A 21,259-nucleotide genomic window follows, 5' to 3' on the forward strand; every position below is an offset into this window, starting at 1 on the left:
CATCCCAGGTGGCTCAGTGGTTTAGCACCGCCTTCGGCCCAGGGTGTGATCCTGGAGACCCAGGATCGAGTCCCACATTGAGGTCCCTGCATGGAGCCTGTTTCTCTTCCCTCTGCCTGTGTCTCTGCCTCTCTCTCTCTCTCTCTCTGTGTCTCTATAAATAAATGAATAAAATCTTTAAACAATTTTTTTCTCTATGTACAAAATGTGTATCTGTGTTTGATAATGGCCAGTGTGTTGGGTGATAATTCACTGCATGAGTTGATATCTCATTGTGTTTTTTATTTGCATTTCCCTGACGGTTAGTAATATTAAGCATGTTCTTATGTCATGTATCTGTTCACCAGTTGTATATATTCCTTGGAAATACATCTATTACATTCTTTGCCTATTTTATTTATTTATTTTTATTTTTATAATTTTCTTCCTATGTTTGTTCTTTTTTTTAAGATTTTATGTATTTATTCATGATAGTCACACAGAGAGAGACAGAGAGGCAGAGACACAGGCAGAGGGAGAAGCAGACTCCATGCAGGGAGCCTGATGTGGGATTCGATCCCAGGTCTCCAGGATCGCACCCCGGGCCAAAGGCAGGCGCCAAACCGCTGTGCCACCTAGGGATCCCCTCTTTGCTTATTTTAAAAATCAGGTTATTTGGTTTTTGATATTGATTTGTCAGGTTTCTTTATATATTTTGAATATTAACCCCTTATTATATAAATGGCTAACAAATATTTTTCCTATTCCATAGGCTGCCTTTTTACTCTGTTGATTGTTTCCTTTAATGTGTAGAAATAACTACATCTCCTGTACTCTCATTTATCTATTTTTGTTTTTGCTGTTTGTGCCTTTAGTATTTTATCCAAAAAATTATTGCCGCGATCAATGTCATGAAAATTTTTCCCCCTGGCTTTCTGCTAAAGATTTATAATTTTCGGTTTTACATTTATGAGTTGTTGTTGTTGTTTGGTATGGTGACATATAAGGTTCTCATTTCATTCTTTTGCATGTGAATATCCAGTTTTCCTGAAACCAGTGTTTGAAGAGATGATTTTTCTCCCCATTTTGTATTCTTGGCACTCTTGTCCCCCCAGGACAGGCATTATCTTAATAATAATTATTTAGGTATTATATATTATATATTATCTATATAATTAGGTATTATATATTATATATTCCTGAGTTTCTAAAGGGAATTCATAACAGATCTCCCAACTATCCTGAAAGGGGGCTAGTCTGGGTACGTGGTCTCTCCTGTGAAGGTAAGGACACTTTAGATCCCGAGTCAGCACACCTTGGAATTGCTCCAAGTTCTTCAGTGTCTGAGATGGAAACACAAGCAAGGTTCATTTATTTACTTATGCCGGACCTCCCTCATCACAAGAGAATGTTTTCTTAAAATCTCCTAGTATACAAAATATAAACACAGGCAAAAATATAAGCATTCTATGTAGTTATCCATCTCTTTGGTAAAGCTTGAAATAACTTCTTGCCAATAAAGAGTGGTCATTGCTGGAGGATAATATAAAATTTATAACACTAGAATTCTCTCTCCCTTACTTTTCTTCTATGGGTAAGTAACCATTTGGTACAAATGAGACCGTATAGGGAAAACAAGAGCGACTTAACTCCTGTAAAGCGTCTGGTCTCAGGCAAGGGTCAAGAGTTTCCATATGCTCAGAGACAAATACCTTTTATGGGAAAGAGAACAAACCAGAGATAACAGCTGACAGGGAGGGATGGTTGTCTGGCAAAATTAGAAGTAACAATTTAAACCCTGCTGTATTTCTAATTTCCAGGAGCCCTAGAAGAATTTTGACCAGAAAGAAAGGAATCCTGTGATTGTCTTATGTCTGCTAAACAGTAATGACTACAAAATAATGATCGTGGGACTGAAGGATGCCTACGCAAGCCCAGCCTCTTATCCTTTGGAAAACTGCTTTTATGTCTGGCACACCACCCCTTCAGAGGAGGGCATTGCTCTTTTCTTTTCTTTTCTTTTTTTTCTTTTCTTTTCCTTCCTTCCTTCCTTCCTTCCTTCCCTCCCTCCCTCCCTCCTTCCTTTCTTCTCTCTTTTTCTTTCCTTTCTTTCTCTTTTTCTTTCTTTCTTTCTAGATTTTATTTACTTATTTGAGAGAGAGAGCACGAGCAGGGGGAGTGTGAAGGGTAGAGGAAGAATCAGACTCCTCCCACTGAGTGTGGAGCTCAAGTTGGCTCCATCCCAGGACCCTGGGATCATGACCTGAGCCATGCAGGCATCCCAACATTTTTCTTTCTATCCAGTCCCCTATATGTAAGGTATCTCCAATAAACTCCACCTGCTTTCTTTCTCTCAAGTTCAGTGGTCATTTCTATGAAATTGAGACTCAAGAATTTGGTCTTGGTGGTCTAGTCGCACAAATGTATTTAACGTTTTAGAGAAGTTTTCCTATAGAATCAGAGATGCTCTATGTATGTTTTCAGGTCTTAAACACTTTGCCCCTGAGAACCAATACTATTCTTGAGATGCTTTAAAAGTTTTATTTCCGAAGAAGAGGAAGAGGAAGAGGAAGAGGAAGAGGAAGAGGAAGAAGAAGAAGAAGAAGAAGAAGAAGAAGAAGAAGAAGAAGAAGAAGAAAGTTGTTTTATTTATAAACTCTGAAGGACTATGGGACAGACATTGAATTACATGAATTTATCACAATGTCACTTGAACAACTCTCCTCTACATTTTAGCTTTGCTCTGAAATATACTCATTGGGGAAGATATTTAGTTTTGCCTTGTATCATATTCACCTAAGCTCCTATATAGCTGTGCACATAGTACTTGCTTAAAAAACATGTTTTTTTTTAAGTTTATATTTTTTTTTGCGAGGGGGAGAGAGAGAGAGAGAGAGAATGTGTGCACATGCACATGAGTGAGAGGAGGGGTAAAAGGAGAGAGAGAGAGAATCTCAAGCAGACTCCCTATTGAGTATGGAGCCTGAAGTGAGGCTCAATCTCATCATCCTGAGATCATGACCTGCACAGAAATCAAGACTCAGACACTTAACCAACTGAGCACACCCACCCACCCCAGAAAGTATGGTTTCATTTGACTATATTTGGAATTGCTTTCTAGACAAATTCTTGGTAGATTTCCTTGGATGAAAAATTTATTAGTCTCATTGACATTGTGTCTACCTCGTGTGTCATTATGGCTTCATACATACTGTCTTTCTTTTTAGATCGAAAATAAGGATGGGGAAGATGGTGGAAGAGTAAGGTCCCCAAGTCACCTGTCCCCTCCAAATTACCTAGATAACCTTCAAATCATCCTGAAAATTTATGAATCCGGCCTGAGATTTAAAGAGAGAACAGCTGGAATGCTACAGTGAGAAGAGTTCACGCTTCTATCAAGGTAGGATGATGGGGGGAAATGAAATAGAGAAACAAAAGGCATCCAAGGGGGAGGGGCCTCACGAGAAGTCCAGCAAAGGCTAGTGCCCCCAGAAGAGGAAAGCCCCGTCCTGGAGAAGCAGGAGCTTAACCAATCTTCCCAAGCAGAAAGATGCTCGCAGGGAGTTAGAGCAGGACCCCAGGAAGGCGGGGATGCCCTCAGGCTCCCTGGGACACTAACAGACACCTGCGCCCCCAGGAAAGTGCACCCAGCTCCCTAAGGGCTGCAGCGTGTGCATGGCGGGACCCCAGAGCAGCTCGGAGGGGATCCAGCAGAGGCTCCGGAGAGAGGGGGCTGCAGGGACCCGAGAGCAGCTCAGAGGCGGCTCTAGCAGAGGTAGAGGCTCCACGTGGAGGGGGCCGTGTGGCCCGGGAGCAGCTCTGTGGGTCTCAGGTGGCGGTTCCGCAGAGAGGGTCTTCGCGGCCGGAGCGCGAATCCAACAGCACAGGCCCGGGAACACAGGGCTCTGGGGACACAGCCTAGGATCCAACCTCCCCCCAGGACAGGCAGAGGCCAGGAGGGCCCAGGACAGCAAGGATGCTTCTGCCCCGAGCTGAGGAGATCAGCGGCCCCGCCCCCGGAGCATCCAGGCCCCTGCAGTCCGAGAGCTCCCGAGTTACTGCGGAAGCTGAATCCAGGGCTCCAGAGCCAGCCACTGCCACTGTGGTTGTTCCTCCTGGGGCCTCATGGGGTAAACAACCCCCACTGAGCCCTGAACCAGGAAGGGGGAGAGCAGATCCCCCAAGTGCTAACTGAAAATCAGCACAACAGGCCCCTCCCCCAGAAGACTAGCTAGACACACAAGTTCCAGGGGAAGTCAAGGGACTTAAAGTATACAGAATCAGAAGATACTCCCCCGTGTGTTTTTTTTTTTTTTTTGCTTTTTGATTTCTGTTTGCTTTCCCCATCCTTTATTTTCCTTTCTTTCTTTCTTCTCTTTTTTTCCTTCCTTTTTTCTTTTTCTCATTTCTTTCCTTCTTTCTATCCTCTCTTTTTCTCCTTTTCCCAATACAACTTGTTTTTGGCCACTCTGCACTGAGCAAAATGACTAGAAGGAAAACCTCACCTCAAAAGAAAGAATCAGAAACAGTCCTCTCTCCCACAAAGGTACAAATATGGATTACGATTCAATCTCAGAAAGCCAATTCAGAAGCACTATTATACAGCTACTGGTGGCTCTAGAAAAAAGCATGAAGGACTCAAGAGACTTCGTGACTGCAGAATTTAGATCTAATCAGGCAGAAATTAAAAATCAATTGAATGAGATGCAATCCAAACTACAAGTCCTCACAACGAGGGTTCACGAGGTGGAAGAACGAGTGGGTGACATAGAAGACAAGATGATGGCAAAGAGGGAAACTGAGGAAGAAGGAGACAAACAATTAAAAGACCATGAGGATAGATTACGGGAAATAAATGACAGCCTGAGGAAGAAAAACCTACCTTTAATTGGGGTTCCCGAGGGCGCCGAAAAGGACAGAGGGCCAGAATATATATTTGAACAAATCCTAGCTGAAAGCTTTCTTAATCTGGGAAGGGAAACAGGCATTCAGATCCAGGAGATAGAGTGATCCGCACCCCCTAAAATCAATAAAAAATGTTCAACTCCTCGACATTTAATGGTGAAGCTTGCAAATTCCAAAGATAAAGAGAAGATCCTTAAAGCATCAGGAGATAAGAAATCCCTGATTTTATGGGGAGGAGTATTAGGGTGACAGCAGACCTCTCCACAGAGACCAGGCAGGACACAAAGGGTGGCAGGATATATTCAGGGTCCTAAATGAGAAAAACATGCAACCAAGAATACTTTATCCAGCAAGGCTCTCATTCAACTTGGAAGGAGAGATAAAGAGCTTCCAAGACATGCAGGAACTGACAGAATATGTGACCTCCAAACCAGCTCTGCAAGAAATTTTAAGGGGGACTCTTAAAATTCCCCTTTAAGAAGAAGTTCAGTGGAACAGTCCACAAAAACAAGGACTGAATAGATATCATGATGACACTAAACTCCTAGCTTTCAATAGTAACTCTGAATGTGAATGGGCTTAATGACCCCATCAAAAGGTGCAGGGTTTCAGACCGGATAAAAAAGCAGGACCCATCAATTTGCTGTCTATAAGAGACTCATTTCAGACAGAAGGACACCTACAGCCTGAAAATAAAAGGTTGGGGAACCATATACCATTCAAATGGTCCTCGAAAGAAAGCAGGGGTAGCCATCTTTATATCAGATAAACTAAACTTTACCCCGAAGACTGTAGTGAGAGATGAAGAGGGACACTATATCATACTTAAAGGATCTATCCAACAAGAGGACGTCACAATCCTCAATATATATGCCCAGAATGTGGGAGCTGCCAAATATATCAACCAATTAATAACCAAAGTTAAGACATACTTAGATAATAATACACTTATACTTGGTGACTTCAATGTAGCTCTTTCTACTCTCGATAGGTCTTCTAAACACAACGTCTCCAAAGAAACAAGAGCTTTAAATGATACATTGGACCAGATGGATTTCACAGATATCTACAGAACTTTACATCCAAACTCAACTGAACACACATCCTTCTCAAGTGCACATGGAACTTTCTCCAGAATAGACCACATACTGGGTCACAAAGCGGGTCTGAACCAATACCAAAAGATTGGGATCGTCCCCTGCATATTCTCAGACCATAATGCCTTGATATTAGAACTAAATCACAACAAGAAGTTTGGAAGGACCTCAAACACGTGGAGGTTAAGGACCATCCTGAATAAAGATGAAAGGGTCAACCAGGAAATTAAGGAAGAATTAAAAAGATTCATGGAAACTAATGAGAATGAAGATGTAACCTTTCAAAATCTTTGGGATGCAGCAAAAGTAGTCCTAAGGGGTTAATGCATTGCAATACAAGCATCCATTCAAAAACTAGAAAGATCTCAAATACAAACGCTAACCTTACACATAAAGGAGCTAGAGAAAAAACAGCAAATAGATCCTACACCCAGCAGAAGAAGAGAGTTAAGAAAGATTCGAGCAGAACTCAATGAAATCGAGATCTGTCGAAGAGATCAACAAAACCAGGAGTTGGTTCTTTGAAAGAATTAATAAGATACATAAACCATTAGCCAGCCTTATTAAAAAGAAGAGAGAGAAGACTCAAATTAATAAAATCATGAATGAGAAAGGAGAGATCACTACCAACACCAAGGAAATACAAACGATTTTAAAAACATATTATCAACAGCTATACGCCAATAAATTAGGCAATCTAGAAGAAATGGACGCATTTCTGGAAAGCCACAAATTACCAAAACTGTATCAGGAAGAAATAGAAAACCTAAACAGGCCAATAACCAGGGAGGAAATTGAAGCAGTCATCAAAAACCTCCCAAGACACAAAAGTCCAGGGCATGATGGCTTCCCAGGGGAATTCTATCAAACGTTTAAAGAAGAAACCATACCTATCCTACTAAAGCTGTTTGGAAAGATAGAAAGAGATGGAGTACTTCCAAATTTGTTCTTGAGGCCAGCATCACCTTAATTCCAAAACCAGACAAAGAGCCCACCAAAAAGGAGAATTATAGACTAATATCCCTGATGAACATGGATGCAAAAATTCTCAACAAGATACTAGCCAATAGGATTCAACAGTACATAAGAAAATTATTCACCGTGACTGAGTAGGATTTATTCCCAGGACACAAGGCTGGTTCAACACTCATAAAACTATCAATGTGATTTTGCAAGTGACATATCAGATAAAGGGCTAGTTTCCAAGATCTATAAAGAACTTATTAATCTCAACACCAAAGAAACAAACAATCCAATCATGAAATGGGCAAAAGAACAGAAATCTCACAGAGGAAGACATAGACATGGCCAACACCCACATGAGAAAATGCTCTACATCACTTGCCATCAGGGAAACACAAATCAAAACCACAATGAGATATCACCTCACACCAGTGAGAATGGGCAAAATTAACAAGGCAGGAAACTACAAATGTTGGAGAGGATGCAGAGAAAAGGGAACCCTCTTACACTGTTGGTGGGAATGTGAACTGGTGCAGCCACTCTGGAAAACTGTATGGAGAATCCTCAGAGTTAAAAATAGACCTCCGTACGACCCAACAATTGCACTGCTGGGGATTTACCTCAAAGACGCAGATGCAATGAAACGCTGGGACACCCGCACCCTGAGGTTCAGAGCCGCAATGCCCATGATAGCCACACTGCGAAGGGGCCTCGGTGTCCATCAAAGATGAATGGATATGGAGGGTGTGTGGTCTCTGTACAAAATGCAAGATTACTCAGCCGTTAGGAATGACAAACACCCACCATTTGCTTCGACGTGGATGGAACCAGAGGGTGTTACGGCTGAGGGAAGAAGGCAATAGGTGAAGGACAAACATTATATGGTGTCATTCTTTTGGGGAGTATGACAAAAATAGTGAAAGGGAATAGAGGCGAAAGGAGAAAAAAATGAGTGGGAGATGGCAGAGAGGGCAGAACAGGAGAGACTCCTAACCCTGGGAAACGAACAAGGGGTGGAAGAAAGAGAGGAGGGCGGGGGGTGGCGGTGACTGGGCGACGGGCACCGAGGGGGGAACTTGATGGGATTAGCACTGGGGGGTTACTCTCTATGTTGGTAAAACGAACTCCAATAATAAATAAACCGATAAACTCACAAACTTCCCGAGACACAAAAGTCCAGGGCCAGTAGGCTTCCCAGGGGAATTCTATCCAATGCTTCAAGATGAAAGCATACCTATGCTACTAAAGCTGCTCCGAAAGATAGAAAGAGATGGAACACTTTCAACCCCGTTCTTGGAGGCCAGGGTCACCTTAACTCCAGAACCCAAGAACCCACCAAAAAGAAGAATCCTGGACCGATGTCCCTGATGAACACAGATGCACACCTTCTCCACAAGATACGACCCAACAGGATGCAACGGGACATTATTAAGAAGTTACTCACCACGACCCAGTGGGGTTAATCGCCAGGGTGCAAGGCTGCTTCAGCACTCGGAGAACACTCGATGGGCTTCATTCATCAGATCTGCAAGAGAGAAAACAAGAACCAGATGATCCTCTCAAGAGACGCAGAGGAAGCATTTGACAAAATACGGAATCCATGCCCGATCCAAACGCATCAGAGTACAGGGATACAGGAAACGTCTCTCAGCATCTTCCAAGCCATCTCCGAAAAGCCCGTGGCAAATTATCATTCGCAATGGGGAAACACCGGGAGCCTTGCCCTGAAGAACAGGCACGAGACTGGGATGTCACTCTCACCACTGCTATTCTCAGCACAGTACGAGACGTCATGGCCTCAGCAGTCAGGCAACAAAACGAAACAAAAGGCATTCAAACTGGCAAAGAAGAAGTCAACAACTCCCTCTTCGCCGATGACATTATATTGTACCTAGAAAACCCAAAAGACTCCACCACATGATTGCTCAAACTCCCTACAGCAAGTTCGGCAGTGCGGCAGGATACAAACGTGGGGCCCAGAAACTAGTGGCCTTTCTACATGCGAACAAGGAGACGGAGGAAAGGGACATCGAGGAAAGGGTCAACCCCAATTATACAACTGCAGCACCCCCAAAAAAGCATGAGCTACCTAGGAAGAACCCTAACCAAAGGTGTAAAGGGTCTCTACCCGAAACACTGCAGAACAAGTCTGAAGGAAACTGAGGAAGAAACAAAGAGATGGAAAAGGTTCCATGATGCTGGATTGGAAGAATTAATATTCGGGAAAATGTCAATGTGACCCAGGGCAATTGACACAACTAATGCAATCCCTGTCAGAAATACCATGGACTCTCTTCAGAGAGCTGGAGCAAGTCATCTGAAGACTTGTGTGGAATCCGAAAAGACCCCGAACGGCCACAGGAAGAGTAGCCAAGAAAACCACTGCGGGGGCAGCACAATGCTGGATTTCATGTTGTGCCACGAAGCTGTGACTGGCAAGACAGTGTGATACTGGCACAAAGACAGGCACACCGATCAATGGAACAGAAGAGAGCATCCAGAGGTGGACCCTCAACTCTATGGGTAACTAATATTCGGCCAGGCAGCAAAGACCTTGCAGGGGGAACAAAAAAGACAGTCTCTTCAGTAAATGCTGCTGGGAACACTGGACAGCCACACGCAGAAGAATGAAACTGGACCATTCCTCTCACACCATACACAAGGATAAACTCAAAATGGATGAAGGATCTAAATGCAAGACAAGATTCCATCAAAATCCTAGGGGACAACACAGGCAACAACACCATTCTTGATCTGGTCCACAGCAACTTCGTGCAAATTACATCAGCCACAAAGGCCAGAGAAACAAGAGCAAAAATTGATCGCTGGGACTTCACCAAGATGAGCAGCTTCCGCACAGCAAAAGAAACACTCAAAAAACTTAAAGCCAACGCATAGAATGGGAGAAGATATGTGCAAATGACCCTGTCAGGTAAAGGGCCAGTATCCAAGATCTCTGAAGAACTTCTGCAACTCCACAGCAAAGAGACCAAGGATCCAATCTGGTAGACGGGCAAGAGACGTGAACGGAAATGTCACAGAGGAAGACGTAGGCGTGGCAGACAAGCACATGAGACAATGCACCGCATCACTGGCCGTCAGGGAAATACAGGTCATAAGCACAACGAGATCCCACCTGACACACCAGTGACCACGGTGAATGTTAACAAGACAGGAAGCAGCGAATGTCAGTGATGATGTGGCGAAAGGGGAACCCTCTTGCACTGCTGGTGGGAATGTGACCTGGTGCAGCCACGCCTGGAAAACCGTGTGCAGGTGCCTCAGAGAGGTAACAACAGATCTGCACTGTGATACAGCATGGGGGTGCACTGGTGGAGAGTACCCCAATGATACAGATGCAGGTAAATGCTGGGACACCTGCACCCCGAGGTTTCAAGCGGCAACATCCATGATAGTCACTCTGCGGAAGGAGCCTCGGTGTCCATCGAAAGATGAATGGATAAGGAGGGTGAGTGGTCTCTGCACACAATGGAAGATTACTCAGCCGTTAGAAACGACGAACACCTACCATTTGCTTTGACCTGGATGGAACCGGAGGGTATTAAGGCTGAGGGAAAGAAGACAATCGCGAAGGACAAACATCATATGGTCTCATTCTTCTGGGGAGGATGAAAAAAATAGTGAAAGGGGAGAGAGGGGAAAGGAGAAAAAAATGAGTGGCAGATAGCAGAAAGGTAGACCGAACAGGAGAGACTCCTAACCCTGGGAAACGAACAAGGGGTGGAAGAAAGGGAGGAGGGTGGGGGGTGCGGGTGACTGGGCGACGGGCACGGAGGGGGGCACTTGATGGGATGAGCCCTGGGGGATTATGCTCTATGTTGGCAAAATGAACCCCAATAGGAAATAAGAAACACACCTATAAAGAAACACACAAACCTCCCGAGACACAAAAGTCCGGGGCCAGATGGCTTCCTAGGGGAATTCTATCAAACGCTTCAAGAAGAAATCATACCTGTGCTACCAAAGCTGCTCCGAAAGATAGAAAGAAATGGAATACTTCCAAACTCGTTCTTGGAGGCCAGTGTCACCTTAACTCCAAAACCCAAGACCCCCCCCCACCCAAAGGGAGAATTCTGGACCGATGTCCCTGATGAACACGGATGCACACCTCCACAAGCTATGAGCCAACGGGATCCAACAGGACATTATTAACAAGTTACTCACGATGACCCGGTGGGCTTTATCCCCAGGGTGCAAGGCTTCTTCAGCACTCAGAAAGCACTCAAGGTGCTTCTTCAGATCTGCAAGAGAGAAAACAAGAACCAGATGATCCTCTCAAGAGACGCAGAGGAAGAAGCATTTGACAAAACACAGCATCCATTCCTGATCCAAACGCTTCAGAGTACCGGGATAGAGGGAACGTCCCTCAGCATCTTCAAAGCCATCTACGAAAAGCCCGTGGCAAATTCTCATTCCCAATGGGGAAACACTGGGAGCCTTTCCCCGATGACCAGGCACGAGGCGGGGATGTCCACTCTCACTGCTGCTATTCTCAACATAGTACGAGACGTCGTGGCCTCAGCAATCAGGCAATGAAAAGAAATAAAAGGCATTCAAATTGGCAAAGAAGAAGTCAAACTCTCCCTCTTCACCGATGACATGATACCGTACCTAGAAAACCCAAGACGGCTGGAACTCCTACAGCAAGTTCGGCAGTGTGGCGGGATACAAACTCGGGACCCAGAAACCAGTGGCCTTTCTGTAAGCGAAGAATGAGACCGAGGAAAGGGACATCGAGGAAGGGGTCAACCCCATTTATACAACCGCAGCACCCAAAAAAACCATGAGCTACCTAGGAATAAACCTAACCAAAGGGGTAAAGGATTGCTACCCAAAACACTGCAGAACATGTCTGAAAGAAACTGAGGAAGACACAAAGCGATGGAAAAAGGTTCCATGCTCCTGGTTTGGAAGAATTAATATTGGGGAAAATGTCAACGTGACTCAGGGCAATTTACAGAAATAGTGTAATCCCTCTCAGAAATACCATGGACTATCTTCAGAGAGCTGGAAAAAATCATCTGAAGACTTGTGTGGAATCAGAAAAGACCCCGAACGGCCACAGGAATAGTAGCCAAGAAATCCAATGCAGGGGGTGGGGGTGGGGCAGCACAATGCCAGATTTCAGGGCGCGCCTCAAAGCTGTGAGCATCAGGACAGTGTGGTACTGTCACAGAAACGGACACATGGATCAATGGAACAGAGGAGAGCATCCAGATGTGGACCCTCAACTCTACGGGCAACTAATATTTGGCCAGGCAGGAAAGATGGGAAAAAAAAGACAGTCTCTTCGATCAAGGCTGCTGGGAACACTGGACAGCCACATGCAGAGGAATGAACCTGGACCATTCCTCTCACACCAAACACAAGGATAAACTCAAAATGGATGAAGCATCTAAATGTGAGACAAGATTCCATCAAAACCCCCCGGGAGAACACGGGAAACAACACCCTTCTTGAACTGGGCCACAGCAACTTCTTGCAAATTACATCAGCCACGAAGTCCAGAGAAACAAGAGCGAAAATGGATCGCTGGTACTTCATCAAGATGAGCACTTTCCGCACAGCAAAAGAAACACTCAACAGAACTCAAAGGCGGCCCACAGAATGGGAGAAGAAGGTATGTGCAAATGACCCCGTCAGATAAAGGGCCAGCATCCAAGATCTCTGAAGAACCTCTGCAACTCCACAGCAAAGAGACCAACCATCCCATCCAGAAAACGGGAAAAGTCACGAACAGAAAAGTCACAGAAGAAGACCTATATGTACATGGCTAACAAGCAGGCAAGACAATGCTCTGGGTCACTGGCCATCAGAGTAATAAAGGTCAAAACCACAATGAGATGCCACCTCACACCGGTGAGAACATTAAAAAGACAGGAAACACCAAATTTTGGGGAGGCTGTGGAGAAAGGAGAACGTTTTCAAAATGCAAAAATTTCAGAGGTAGCCATACTCACCTGACAGGGACCAAGCGGGAGGGGCGGGCTCCTGGCCAGGCTGGGGTGCTTGGGGAGGGACCTGAGAGCTGGGAGGGGGAGGCAGGCGGAGTAAGAGCCAAGGGCTTGGGGAGGCTCCTGGGGCCCAGCAGCCCAGGCCCTCAAGCCACCGTCCCAAGGCCGTGCCCTGACATTGCAAAGTGCCTGCACCCTAACCCCTCTGAGCGCACGCACATGGGTTCTGCGGTACCTCCCTGAGCCCGGGGGAGGGGCCCCGCACCCTCCCTGAGCCGCCCAAAGGAGACCTGGCCTGACCTGTAGGAGGCCCCACCGCCGACCCCTCCGCCAACAGGTCCCACCACTCCTCCCCCGCAGCCCTCTGCCCGGCACCCTGGCGGCCCAAAGGGTGTGGGTCCGGCTCGCCACGGGGCCACCTCCATGCAGCCCCAAGGCCCGCTGTCCCCCTCCCGGTCCCTGCCAGGCACCTGCTGCGCCACACGCGAGGGTCAGATGCCCCTCGCACAGCCACCCCGGGGCCCGTCACGCCTCCCGGGGCCCACGCTGACCTGCGCGCAGGGGGCCGAGGCCTGCAGAGCCGCTGCCGGGAGCCCGGAGCGCCAGGAACCGCAGGCCTGGAGGGGCGGCGCGGCCGAGCTACCTCCTGCCACCGCCGGGTCGCCGCATCTGCGCACAGCTCCTCCTGTGGCCAGCCGCGGCCCGCTTCAGGTCACGCTCGGGGTCAGGCGCAGGGGCAAGCTCCTGGAACCCTGTGGCCTCACCCCCGCTCCCGTCCCTGGGCCCGCCCCCCGCACAGAGGCCCGCCCTTCGCGGAGTTCAGAGCGGAGTGGAGAATGCCTATGCCTCTGCCGGGTAGTCTGGTCAGGCGCTGGGTTTGAGGCCTTGAGCCCCCCGCTCAGTCCCAAGGGACTCCTGCTCATGGAGGCACGAAGCCTCTCTCTGGCTCTGTGTCTCCCTCCCTGTCCTTCCGTCCGGGTCTCTGTCTCTCCCTCCCGGTCTCACTCTCTGTCCCTCCTGGTCTGGCCCTGTCTCCCTCCCTATCTCTCAATCTTAGCCACAGCAATCAGACATCAAAGAGAAATAAAGTGCATCCGGAATTGCAAGGATGAAGTAAAACTTTCACTATTTGCAGTTGACATAATAGTACACACAGAAAACCTTAAACACTCCTTCAAAAACATTCTATAGCTGAGAAATAAATTTGTAAAGTCACAGGATACAAAAACAACACACAGAAATCTGTATCATTTCTATACACTAATAATGAAACAGCAGAAGGACAAATTAATAAAATAATCCCATTTACAATTGAACCAGAAATATTAAAATACCTAGGAATAAGCTTAACCAAAGAGGTAAAAGACCTATACTCTGAAAACTATAAAACAATGATTAAAGAGTTGAAGATGACACAATTGGAAAGACATTCCATGCTTATGGATTAGAAGGCCAAATACTGGGATCCCTGGGTGGTGCAGCGGTTTGGCGCCTGCCTTTGGCTCAGGGCGCAATCCTGGAGACCTGGATCGAATCCCACGTCGGGCTCCCGGTGCATGGAGCCTGCTTCTCCCTCTGCCTGTGTCTCTGCCTCATTCTCTCTCTCTCTCTGTGACTATCACAAATAAATAAAAATTAAAAAAAAATTAAAAAAAAAAAGGCCAGATACTGTTAAAAGGTCTATGCCAACCAAAGAAATCTACACTTTGGATGCAATTCCTATCAAAATATCACCGGCATTCTTCACAGAGCTAAAACAATCCTAAAATTTATATGGAACCACAGAATACCCCAAGCAGCCGAAGCAATCTTGGAAAAACAAAACAGGAGGTAACACATTCCAGACTTCCAGTTCTATTACAAAGCTGTAGTAATTCAGAAAGTATACTGTTAGTACAAAATGGACACACAGATTAATAAAACAACACTAAAAAATCTATAATTATATGATCATTTACTCTCTGACAAAGCAGGAAAAAATAATGGGAAAAAGTCTCTTCAACAAGTGCTGTTGGGAAACTGGATAGCTACTTGCAAAAACAATGAAAGTAGGCCATTTTCTTACACCATACACAAAATATACTCAAAATGTATCAAAGACCTAATTGTGAGATCTGAAAGTATAAAAATTCTAGAAGAGAGCAATTTCTCTGGTATTCCTGTAGCGACATTTTTCTAGACATGTCCCCTAAACTATGAGGATGCAGCAAAGGTGGTCCTAAGAGGAAAGTATATAGCAACACAGGCCTTTCTCAAGAAACAAGTTGCAAAGACACAACATAACCTGAAATCTAAAGGAGCTGATAAAAGAACAACAGATAAAGCCTAAATCTAGCAGGAGAAGAAAAATAATAGAGTGGACCATAAAGCAATGATATGGGGGAAAAAACAGAAAAGATCAATGAAATTAATAGCTGATTCTTCGAAAGAATTAATAAAATCGATAAATGCCTAGCCAGACTTATCAAAAAGAGAAAAGAGAAAGGACTCAAAGAAATAAAATCATGAATGAAAAAGAGATCACAAGCAACACTGAAGAAATACAATTATAAGAGAATATTGTGAGCAATTATATCCCAACAAATTAGGCAATTTGGATGCATTCCTAGAAATATATAAACTACTAAAACGGAAACAGGAAGAAATAGAAAATCTGAACAGAGCCATAACCAGCAAAGAAATTGAATCAGATCTCAAAGGTCTCCTAACAAACAAGAGTCCAGGGCCAGACGGCTTCCCAGGGGAATTCCACCAAACATTTAAATAATTAGTACCTATTCTGAAACTGTTCCAAAAACTAGAAATGGAAGAATAACTTCCAAACTCATTCTATGAGGCCAGCATCAATCCCAACACCAAATAAAGACCCCACCCAAAAGAAGTACAGATCAAAGATCCCTGATGAATATGGATGCAAAAATTGTCACCAAGATAGTAGCAAATTGGATCCAAAAGTTCATTAAAAGGATTATTTACCATGACCAAAAGGAATTTATTCCTGAGATGCAAGGGTGGTTCAACAGTTGCAAATCAACATGATACACAACATTAATAAAAGACAAAATACAGCATTCTTTCTTGATTGAAACTCACTGCAGTATAAAGACAGAAGGAACTTACCTCAGTATCCTAAAAGCCATACAAAAAATCCACAGTGAATATCATCCTTAACAGGGAAAAACAGAGATTTTCTTCCAGGGTCAGGAATAAGACAGGGATGTCCACTCTCACTGCTGTTCAACATAGTGCTAGAAGTCCTAGCCTCAGAAATCAGACAAATAAAAAGCATCCAAATTGGCAAAGAAGTCAAACTTTCACTATTTGTAGACAACATGATACTTTATATAGAAAACCCAAAAGATTCCATCCCAAAATTGCTTGAACTGATGTAGGAATTCAGCAAAATCGCAGAATATAAAATCAATGCACAGAAGTCAGTTGCATTTCTATACACTAAACATGAACGGATGAAAGAAATGAAGGAATGGATCCCACTTACAATTGTCCCCCAAACCATGAGACACCTTGGAATAAACCAAAGAGGTAAAGGATCTGTACTCTGGATACTATGGAATGCTTATGAAAGAAATTGAGGAAGACATAAAGAAAAGGAAAAACATTCCATTCTCATGCATTGGAAGAACAAATATTGTTAATGCTACCCCAAAAGTTGTCTATTGCTACCCAGAGCAACCTACACATTCAGTGCAATCTCTATCAAAATACCAATTTTTAAAAGGTTTTATTTATTTATTCATGACAGATACACAGAGAGGGAGAGAGAGAGGCAGAGACACAGGCTGAGGGAGAAGCAGGCTCCATGCAGAGAGCCCAACGTGGGACTGGATCCCGAATCTCCAGGATCCGGCCCTGGGCTGAAGGTGGCGCTAAACCGCTGAGCCACCTGGGCTGCCCGCATTAGCATTTTTTACAGAGCTGGAACCAACAACTCTAAAATTTTTTAAAATAAATTTATCTTTTATTGGTGTTCAATTTGCCAACATATAGAATAACACCCGGTGCTCATCCCGTCAAGTGCCCACCTCAGTGCCCATCACCCCCACCCCCCACCCTCCTCTGCTTCTACCACCCCTAGTTCGTTTCCCAGAGTTAGGAGTCTTTCATGTTCTGTCTCCCTTTCTGATATTTCCCACTCATTTTTTCTCCTTTCTCCTTTATTCCCTTTCACTATTTTTTATCGTCCCCAAATGAATGAGATCATATAATGTTTGTCCTTCTCCAATTGACTTATTTCACTCAGCCATAATACTCTCCAGTTCCATCCACGTCGAAGCCAATGGTGGGTATTTGTCATTTCTAATGGCTGAGTAATATTCCATTGTATACATACACCACATCTTCTTTATCCATTCATCTTTCTATGGACACCGAGGCTCCTTCCACAGTGCGGGTATTGTGGACATTGCTGCTACAAACATCGGGGTGCAGGTGTCCCGGCATTTCATTGCATCTGTATCTTTGGGGAAAATCCCCAACAGTGCAATTGCTGGGTCCATAGAGCAGATCTATTTTTAACTCTTTGAGGAACCTCCACACAGTTTTCCAGAGTTGCTGCACCAGTTCACATTCCCACCAACAGTGCAGGAGGGTCCCCCTTTCTCCACATCCTCTCCAACATTTGTGGTTTCCTGCTTTGTTAATTTTCCCCATTCTCACTGGTGTGAGGTGGGATCTCATTGTGGTTTTGATTTGTAGTTCCCTGATGGCAAGTGAGCGGAGCATTTTCTCATGTGCTTGTTGGCCACGTCTATGTCTTCCTCTGTGAGATTTCTCTTCATGTCTTTTGCCCATTTCATGATTGGATTGTTTCTTTGCTGTTGAGTTTAAGAAGTTCTTTATAGATCTTGGAAACTAGCCCTTTATCTGATATGTCATTTGCAAATATCCTCTCCCATTCTGTAGGTTGTCTTTGAGTTTTGTTGATGGTATCTTTTGCTGTGCAAAAGCTTCTTATCTTGATGAAGTCCCAATAATTCATTTTTGCTTTTGTTTCTCTTGCCTTCATGGATTAATCTTGCAAGAAGTTACTGTGGCCAAGTTCAGAAAGGGTGTTGCCTGTGTTCTCCTCTAGGATTTTGATGGAATCTTGTCTTACATTAAGATCTTTCATCCATTTTGAGTTTATCTTTGTGGATGGTGCAAGAGAGTGGTCTAGTTTCATTCTTCTGCACGTGGATGTCCAATTTTCCCAGCACCATTTATTGAAGAGACTGTCTTTTTTCCAGTGGATAGATAGTCTTTCCTCCTTTGTCGAATACTATTTGGCTATAAAGTTGAGGTTCCACTTCTGGATTCTCTATTCTGTTCCATTGATCTATGAAACAACCCTAAAATTTGTATGAAACCAGAAAAGACCTCAAATCACCAAAGTAATGTTGAAAAAGAAAACCAAAGCTGGAGGCAGCAAAATTCTGGACTTCAAGCTGTATTACAAAGCTCTGATCATCAAGACAGTATGGTTCTGATACAAAACAGACACATATATCGATGAGACAGAATAGAGAACCCAGAAATGGACCATCAACTCTACGGTCAACTAATCTTTGACAAAGCAGGAAAGAACATCCAGTGGAAAAAGACATTTTTTCAACAAATGGTGTTAGGAAAATTATACAGCCACATGCAGAAGAATGAAACTGGACCACTTTCTTACACCATACACAAAGATAAGCTCAAAATGGGCGAAACACCTAAATGTGAGACAGGAATCCATCAAAATCCTAGTGGAGAATACAGGCAGCAATCTGTTGAACTCAGCCGCAGCAACTTCTTTCTAGACATGTCTCTGGAGACAAGGGAAACAAAAGCAAAAGTGAACTACTGAAACCTCATCAGGATAAAAATTTTTGCACAGTAAAGGAAAAAACCAACAAAACTAAAAGGCAACTATGGAATGGGAGAAGATATTTGCAATGATCTTATCAGGTCAAGGGCTAGTATCCAAAATCGATAAAGAACTTATCAAACTCAAGCAAAAAATTCAGTTGAGAAATGGACAGAAGACATGAACAGACGTTTGTCCAAATAAGACATACACATGGCCAACAGACACATGAGAAAATGTTCCACGTGACTTGTCATCAGGGAAATACAGATCAAAGCCAAAATGAGATGCCACCTCACACCAGTCAGAATGGCTAAAATTAACAAGACAGGAAACAACTGATGTTAGCAAGGATGTGGAGAAAGGGAACCCTTTTACACTCTTGGTGAGAATGCAGACTTTTGCAGCCTCTGTGGAAAACAGAATGGAAGTTCCTCAAAAACTGAAAAATAAAACCATCCTACCACGCAGTAATTGTACTATTAGGTATTTATCTAAAGGATACAAACATAGTTATTCAAAGTAGCTCAAGCAGTCCAATGTTTATAGCAGCAGTGCGTACAACAGCCAAAATATGGAAAGAGCCAAGATGCCCATTGAGAGGTGAATGGAGAAGCAATATATATGGATATAATATGGAATATTACCCAACCATCAAAAAGAATGAAATCTTGCCATTTGCAGTGATGTGACTAGAAATAGAGGGTATGATGCTAAGTGAAGTAAGTCAGTCAGAGAAAGACAGATACCATAATATTTCACACATACGTAAAATTTAAGAAATAAGACAGATGAACATAGGGGAAAGGAAGGAAAAATAAGATGAAAATTGAGAGGGAGGCAAACCATGGGAGACTCTTAACACTAGGAAACAAACAGGGTTGCTGGAGGGGAGGGGAGTGAGGGGATGAGGTAAATGGGTGATGGACATTAAGGCAGGCACATGATGTAATGAGCACTGGATGTTATATGCAACTGATGAATCACTAAGCTCTGCCTCTGAAACTAGTAAAACTATTCGGACTGTATCAAAACAAAATGCTTCTGCACAGTGTAGGAATCATCAACAAAACTAAAAGGCAACCTATGAAATGGTCTGGGGATATAGTGCACAGCACAGTGACTATAGTTAACAATATTACATATTTGAAAGTTGATAAGAATGTAAACCTTAAAAGTTCACATCACAAGAAAAAGAATTTGTAACCATGTGAGGTGTGGATGTTAATTAAATTTATTGTAGTAATTTCACAGTATATATATATATATATTTCAAATTAATATGCAGTACACTGTTTACTGGAATTTAAATAAAAATATTTTTAAACTGTTATATTCTTTACATTTATGCAATATTACATGTCATTTATATGTCAATAAAGCTGGAAAAATTAATTTTTAAAATTGTTTTTACGTTTTCCATCCACACCTCAGAGACAGTGCTATTATCCTTATTGGGCTTTTCGTTGGTTAATTTACATTCTTGAACTTGTACTATCTCATTATTCCTTGCCTCAAAGACCTCCAGTAGGCAGGAAGATACAAAACAATAATAAAAGTAGCCAAGAATTACCATGTTTGTGAAATCACTTAATTCTCACAGCAACTCCATGATATAGGGACTACTACCATGATCATCTTGTAGCTTAAAGATAAAGAGGGGCATGGAAAGCTGAAATAACATCCACTTTGGAAGAGCTAGTAACAGAAGGGGTAGGAATTTGAACCCAGTTAGGGATGAATCTTATGTTCATCCATAAACCCACTTCCTTAAACTACCTCTCTACAGTTTACAAGAACAGTTGTTGCCTCAGGAAGACTACACCCTGGAACATCCTCACTCAGAAAACAATCACAGGATGTAGAAGCCACCAGAAGGCAGGTAACTTCCACTTTTTATTCTATACTTCTACATTCTGAGGGTTTTTTTGCAACAAACATGTATTCTTTGTAATGATCATTATCCATAAAGATGGTACTTAAAATGGAAGACAGGGCATGACAAGTTTTTCAAAGAAAAGGATAAATTTAGCCCCAAGATCACAAAACTAAGGAGTATGCCCCCACACTCTCCCTCTATCTCTGGTAAGCACCAATCTATTCTGTTTCTATCAATTATTATGTAAGTGAGATTATAAGTGTTCATCATTCTCTGACTTATTTCACCTAGCATAATTCCTCCAATGTCTATCCATGTTGTCATAAATGGCAAGATTTTCTTTATGGCCAAATAGTATTCCTTCATCCATTCATTTGTTGATAGATACTTAGGTTGTTACCATTGGTTAGCTATGGTGAATAATGCTGTGATGAATATGGGGTGTAGACATATTCAGGGTGGTGATTTTGTTTCATTGAGTTATATATCCAGAAGTGCATCTATTTATAGTTTCTTGAGGACCCTTCCTACTGTTTTCCATAGTGGCTGTCCCAATTTCCACTCTCAGATGGACCGCTTTCAGACAGTAAAGAGTGTCCCTGAGGAGAGCAGTGCT

The 21,259-nt window shown here is 43.5% G+C and overlaps 2 long non-coding RNA genes across 13 annotated transcripts in view; one reads left to right on the forward strand and one right to left on the reverse strand.

Moving 5' to 3' along the window:
- Positions 1–21,259, forward strand: part of LOC144291587 (uncharacterized) — a 42,151-nt gene that overhangs the window by 12,068 nt on the left and 8,824 nt on the right. For all 6 annotated transcript variants that reach the window (XR_013358911.1, XR_013358910.1, XR_013358906.1 and 3 more), the window contains exons 2-3: positions 3,207–3,379; positions 20,554–20,646. This is a non-coding gene — a long non-coding RNA (uncharacterized LOC144291587). The remainder of the gene's footprint in view (positions 1–3,206; positions 3,380–20,553; positions 20,647–21,259) is intronic.
- The window catches only part of LOC144291588 (uncharacterized), a 156,747-nt gene continuing 143,874 nt past the window's right edge, over positions 8,387–21,259 (reverse strand). For all 7 annotated transcript variants that reach the window (XR_013358917.1, XR_013358918.1, XR_013358915.1 and 4 more), the window contains 2 exons: positions 11,130–11,206; positions 8,387–8,469 (listed from right to left, as the gene is read on the reverse strand). This is a non-coding gene — a long non-coding RNA (uncharacterized LOC144291588). The remainder of the gene's footprint in view (positions 8,470–11,129; positions 11,207–21,259) is intronic.

The sequence above is a fragment of the Canis aureus genome, chromosome 20, assembly GCF_053574225.1.
Source record: "Canis aureus isolate CA01 chromosome 20, VMU_Caureus_v.1.0, whole genome shotgun sequence".
NCBI classification, from domain to species: Eukaryota; Metazoa; Chordata; class Mammalia; order Carnivora; family Canidae; genus Canis; species Canis aureus.